Genomic DNA, 6,939 nt, shown 5'->3' on the forward strand with positions numbered 1-6,939 from the left:
ATTACATACTGGATTACCTAGGAGAATACAACGTCACAAAACAGCAACTTATAATGATTAGAATGAACTAATTCATCATCAGTTGTATATTATCAAGGTTAATGATATTTTCGACCATAAACTCAGTAATATTCCACTGTTTGAAATAACTGGAATATTAATTTGAACTTCGAGGTTTAGTAATTTTGGGATTCTTTGGTTGTCGAAAGAATGGTGACGATTGTTATTTTATTTACCCACCATAACTGTACCAATACAATTTTAGATGAAGTCACAGTAGAACGATCTCTTTTTGTTTGTTTGTTTGTTTATGAGTTGATTTCTGTACTTATTTACCGATTTACAATAGTTTTGTTCTCATTATTTGGGTTAGTTCGTTAAATTTTATTTGGTAATTGTTATTATTTTGCATGGTTGTTAATTGTTACAAGAGGTTTATCAATATAATTTGTCCCCCCGGTGGATCAGCGGTAAGTTCACTGCTGAAATTCAGGGTTCGATTCCCCGTGATGGACAGAACACAAATAGCCCATTTTATAGTACTGCACTAAATAAAAAACAAACAAGCAAGTTTTTTTTTCTGTGTGAACCTTTGAGAGGAATATTATATAAAAAACGATATACAATGCTGAAACTGTAAATAATAATAAATAATCGCTAGTATGTATCCGAAGTTATGCACACTAACAGACACACTGCGGACGGTAATTCGGCAATATAAGGAAGGTACTAAAAGTGAGTACTTAGTAGAACTCAGATACAAACAAACAATGTTTTGAGTACTTACTTCCATCTTTAACATCTCACCCTGAATGTGCATTATAATAAGATTAACTAATGCACTTAGCAATTAACCATTTACTGTTGGCCTGTGACATTAAGCTAAGGGGTAGTTAGCCCCGGGAGATAAATTAAAACTCTAAGCCTGTTAGAACACTCCCTAAGTCGGGTTTTCTATCCTGGCCGATTTGGGTGATGCTGGGACCAAAACAGTGAAAGCAGATAAGCGAGCAGAAATACAAAATAGAGTGCATTAAAACAATATTTCGAACTTGTCTGTCTGTATTCCCACGAGAGGGCGATACGATACCTCTTACACCAACAAAAATTTCATGAGGATAAGGATAATAAATGTAATAGACTAGATTAAGAATGTATAGTGTTTGAAAATTTTATAGGCGTAAAACTAATGTTTTATGACACATATAATTGTAATACACACTGCTACAAAACAACGTAGCTTCTACAACAAAAGACAGTTTTAATTCAACGTAAAAAGCCCCCCAGTGGCACAGCGGAATGTCTGAGGACTTACAACGCTCGAATCCGGGTTTCGATACCCGTGGTGGGCAGAGCACAGATAGCCCATTGTGTAGCTTTGTGCTTAATTACAAATAAACAATAAACTACGTAAAAAATCTCTCTACTTCTTTGCTTTTACACATTAATGAATGTCAGACAAAATTAGATAAATTTGTTTATAGTCAAGCACTATCTGTGTTCTGCCCACCACGGCAAATTAGACAGAAAAGGTGTTAAATGTATTACTGTATTCTTTTATCTCATTGCACATTAGGGAATCGAACCCCTAATTTAGAGTTATATTTCCAGAAGAACAAACAAAATATGATTTCCTTACACCACTTAATGAAAGAAAATATACTGATGATAATTAAAAAATTGAAAAGTGTCTGTGATGAAAATCTGATCAGAGAGTTTCTGTATTTTTCGTATTCCCTCTAAAGATTTTCTTGCAGGTGAACTAAGATTTATCATTACGACGATACATAACAGAAAAATAATCACTATGAGTTTGACATCTAATAATTTCTAAAATAGGATAAAAATTTATGAGGCTTGGGTAGATCGCTGATAAAAAAGAATGAGAGCGTTAATGCATGTTCCAGCTCGCGTCAACTCGGACAAAGGACAGGACGCCAATCAAAAATGACCAAAACCTCGTAACCATCACCACGACCGACTGAAGATGTCATCTCGTATCGCATCTTATTGATAACAAGCAAAGGAAAACCTTATATAGATCGACCCCCTGACATCCCTCGTCAGAATCGGTCAGTTTTGGTCAGGACACATATCAACTTTTGTCAGGTCTAGTTACGCCCTCCCCTTTCCCCTTCCAATCAGTGCCATAAACTTTGAAATTTATCTGCCGAAATCCCCAAAGTAGCTTTCTTATCAGACGGAAACTTGACAGAAAATGAAGCGACAGTTACTGCCGCCTAGATAAAACTCCTGTATTCTCTCAAGAAATAAACCATTGATTTTGAAGAACGCCCCTTACACCTGCGAAAATCCGTATTTAGGGTATGGATTTTCTAACAGTGGATCGTGAATAATTTAAAGTTCATTGTTTACTTGTAGTTATATTTATTAATAAAGCGCATTGGAAACTTTAAAGATACGACACCAAAGTATCCAGCCTATTACAATAAAGCTGTAAATTGTGTTTTTTTTGTTGTTGATTTTTTGCGCAGGATGCCAAGGTTTCTATACAAAAAAAGAAAAATGAAATAATAGTACACGGTGTAGCGATCGTTACGATTACAGTTTCTATAAAACATCAGGAAACTTGCTCAAACTCCAAAGACTAAAAAATTTCATATTAAATCAATACTCAAGTTTTCGGGTTTCATTTGGTTGCAAGAGGAAAGATAAGGGAGAGAAACATAATTGTCAGGCAGGTGTAGCACTGCCTATGTAAGGATGACTCGGATTTTTCATCCAAATGGTATTTAAAATCTCTCTTTAATAGGTCATCAGAACTTTACAATAATATACAGTGTTTCTTTTTATAACAATATCTATGTAACGACTGAGTCACAAGTTCTGGGAATGTCTGTAAATATCATGGCAAAAAGTTTTAATTTCTTGTACATTATATATATATATAGTGTGTGAAACGTACAGAATATATTGAAAAAATTCAAAAGGCCAACATGTTAAAAGATTTAATATTAATTCGATAGAGTATGACGAGCAACGAAGTGAAATGGTGAGATTTTTTTGTAACGTTTTAATGCAATGATCATGAGTTTTCCTTTCACTAACACCACTTCTCACATCCCTGGCTGTTGTGGTCGTTATATTGAGATAACACATGAGAATGTCCTTTTGTCTAGGATGTTCTCTTTACTCCTAATTCGACCAAAGTAGTTGTTCTGTCTGTCACAGACATTTTCCACCCGGTGGCGCAACTGGACCTCGTGAATCTCGTAGAGCAGAATTACATGGAGACCCTTAACCACTGTTATTAACTAATGCGCCCGTGTTTTCACAACATCTCTCATTTAGACTTAAAACTTTGACCATACCGATAACTTCATTCATCTCCTTCATGCTCCCATATATGGGGTTCCGACCTTAATTATCTCCTTAGTGCTCCCATATATGGGGTTCTGATTTTAGTTATCTCCTTCATGCTCCCATATATGGGGTTCCGACTTTAATTATCTCCTTCATGCTTTCATATATGGGGTTCCGACTTTAATTATCTCCTTAGTGCTCCCATATATGGGGTTCTGATTTTAGTTATCTCCTTCGTGCTCCCATATATGGGGTTCCGACTTTAATTATCTCCTTCGTGCTCCCATATATGGGGTTCCGACTTTAATTATCTCCTTAGTGCTCCCATATATGGGGTTCTGATTTTAGTTATCTCCTTCGTGCTCCCATATATGAGGTTCCGACTTTAATTATCTCCTTCCTGCTCCCATATATGGGGTTCCGACTTTAATTATCTCCTCCGTGCTCCCATATATGGGGTTCTGATTTTAGTTATATCCTTCGTGCTCCCATATATGGGGTCCCGACCTTTTTTATTTCCAAGAGCTCGCTCTTGTTCTTACTATGCACAGCAAATCTTACTAGGCCTTTCCCCCCATTATCTAGAATTGGTATATTGGATTACGGGATGAAGCGTACACAATCACTCCAAGTATTTATTTTGTTACTCTCCCAAAAAAGCCACCTTTGCCGCTCGATTGTCCATCTCCACTAAATATGGCTCTGGAGCAGAAACAAATTCAACAACGGATATGTCCAAGGTATATATACAAAAGAATTATACGCTGTTATCAAGTGCTGTGTATTTAACGTGAATTTGTTATCACTGGTCGCGTTTTCGCGAACCTTTATAGGCCAGTTTCTTACGCGTGTTTGGCAGACTGCCTATACGAATCACATTTATCATCAGTAATAAGGCAACTTTTAGAAATATTAAACCATATATGTACTCAGCGAACAAAGCTATACTATAACACCACTGCAAATCCATTAATGTATAAAATGTCCATATCTATTTATAAATATCATGTGGCTGTTCCAGCCACAGCCCAAAACTATGCCCTTCATTGCAGCTACATGAGGAGTGACTGTTTTTTTGTTTTTGATTATATTTGTTTGTTATTAATCACAAAGCTACACAATAATTAACTGTGTTACGCCCACAGCGGGTATCAAAACCCAAATTTTAGCATCATAAGATTTCTGACTTACAGCTCAGCCATCGGGGGAACTGGAGGCTTTGCCTACATAAAGCCAGGTTCAGTCACACATTCGGGGGAAACTTCAATAAACGACAAAATGGGGACACCATCGCGAATTCCGTAGGTTTGACAAATTGTACATGTTCGTTTTTTGAAATTTCGTATGATGGTTTTGATAATTAGCGTGTATTAAGGCTGTAAAACTGTTGTTGTCGATTTATTCATTCAAAATGTCAAAATAATTCACGATGACCAGAGAAGGAAGGAAGCAATCCTTGATATTTGGGGCTTCCCTTAATTAACGTGTGCGGTAACCTTGAGTTACAGAATCTTCGGGTATATCGATATACTTAACAAAGACAAACTGTATAAAAAAGTTTGGAACTGTACATATAACCACTCCTCTCTCCACGTGTCTGACATTTAACCTTTTCGTCGAGATTCATCCTTGTGTCAAGTGTAGACTTTTTTTTTTTTACAGTTCGTTCTCTAATTCTCATGCAAACAAATAAGATTGCACAAAAAAGCCCATAACAGCCTTTTGGGTTACCCTTCGGCTCGTGCGGGGGTAGGGAGCATGGTAAGAATACAGTGAAAGAACGGCTATCAACATGTTTACGTATTGACTGTTGTTATCAACTCTCTGAAACAGTTTTTTTTTTCCTTTATATCTAAGTCAAACCTACAGTAAAGTGATAAATACTAACTGTAATAAACGTTCAGTGAGGGTGGCGCACCGTGCTGAAATGATGGAACTTTTGGAAAGTTGAAGCGGGAAAGGCACGATGGTCATTAAGCACTAAATAAAACACTATTATATAACCACATCGTGAATAGAAATATAAACCATGTATAATTTTTGTAACACAATTTTAATTCACGATTAGTGGACTCCGTAAAAAAATAAAACATATAAATAAAAATGAAAGAAACTTAAGATTTAAAATCCGTCATGTTTTTGTGTATTATACTAATCGTTAATTAAAGCTGTGGGAGAAGAAATTTGACAAATAAAGTCTTGGGAAACGTTTTAAAATATATCTCGAACGTCAATATAAAAACAAGAAAATGTTTACCCGTTAATGCCGGGCTTAAAAAGCAATGTTATAAGATGGGGCGTGGGTCGCCCCTTCCACTATTTTGAGCCGTAGCATACAAACTGTTCATCCAATGAAAAGATACGCTTGTTACGCACAGCAATTTTATTTGTCGTATGTTAGCAACCTCTTCGCTCAGTTGAGTACTCCTTCATGGTATTAAGGCGATATAACGGAAATGGTTGCCAAAATTGAACCTTTCGTCCGATTGCTTATTCATTTAAACTAGATCTTTGGGGCATAGACGTCCACAGAAATTTTTTCAGGGGGGTAAAATGGTGTGAGATTGTGAAGTTAATAAATAATTCATATATATATGCTGAATGAATAAAGAAAGAATTATGTTTCTCATTTTCCAGGTGGTGGCTTATGCTTTGGGGTACCATCTGAATTCCTCTACCAAATTTCATCTAAGTTGGTTCATCTAGCTCTTTACCACAACTTTGATTCCAGATAGAAATATGGACATCTCTGGTCCATGTTAAGTAGTTAAGGTATTTGCTGTTAACCAAAATAATGGTAAAACATAATAGTGTAATGCCATGCAAACAGTGACGGTTTCAAAGGAACAAAGACAAGATGTAGTCATACAGATTACTTGATTCAGCAATTGTAGGAACCACAACGATATTTATCCAAATGGCTGTAGATACTGTTAAGTCAAACACTGAAGTAGACAGTACTCAGTGTGAATAATGTGACTTTAGTTGTCCCAAAGGCTGCAATAACAGCAGAGTTAAGAATCTGGTTCAATTCCGATAACAACTACTTTGCCCATCGTGTAAATCAATGTTGACCGCCCATATTTACGATAACTCAACAAACTAGCTTCCTGTACCATTCGCCTTTGTTCGCAAGCTTTATGACCGTGAGCTTTGAGTAACGCTTAATCTCGCAAAGCGTTCTCTAAGTTAAGGTACTGAAACGTGGCCCTGCCTTATATGTATATATATATAGATAGATATACATAGTAAGATAAATACTTGAAGTTACAATGAATAAACTTGTGAAATCTGACTTGTGAAACTATTATACATAAACGTGTTTTCAAATAAAGTCCAACAAATCATATAGTCAAAGCTCAAAATTTTATATCATCGTAACTCTGAACTTGATACCCCTGATGTCCCATTCAGATAACCCCCTCCCCAAGGCTCACGGGTAAGCTTGAGAGTTTATTACGTTAAAATTCGAGGTTCGAATTATGTGATGGCCTAACACAGATACTCATCGTACAGCTTTGTGCTTCATATCAAGCTCGTTCAGTACTTCTTCGAGCAGTATAAAGTAAAACAAAACAGAGCCAATCATACAGAAAAGTACGCGCATGGTCCTCA

At 36.3% G+C, this 6,939-nt stretch overlaps 1 protein-coding gene across 1 annotated transcript in view; it reads right to left on the reverse strand.

The window, feature by feature from the left end:
- LOC106458589 (inactive tyrosine-protein kinase 7-like) overlaps window positions 1-6,939 on the reverse strand; it is a 99,040-nt gene that overhangs the window by 52,168 nt on the left and 39,933 nt on the right. The gene's annotated exons all lie outside the window — the stretch shown is intronic.

Source organism: Limulus polyphemus, unplaced genomic scaffold, assembly GCF_000517525.1.
Source record: "Limulus polyphemus unplaced genomic scaffold, Limulus_polyphemus-2.1.2 Scaffold489, whole genome shotgun sequence".
In the NCBI taxonomy this organism is placed as follows: Eukaryota; Metazoa; Arthropoda; class Merostomata; order Xiphosura; family Limulidae; genus Limulus; species Limulus polyphemus.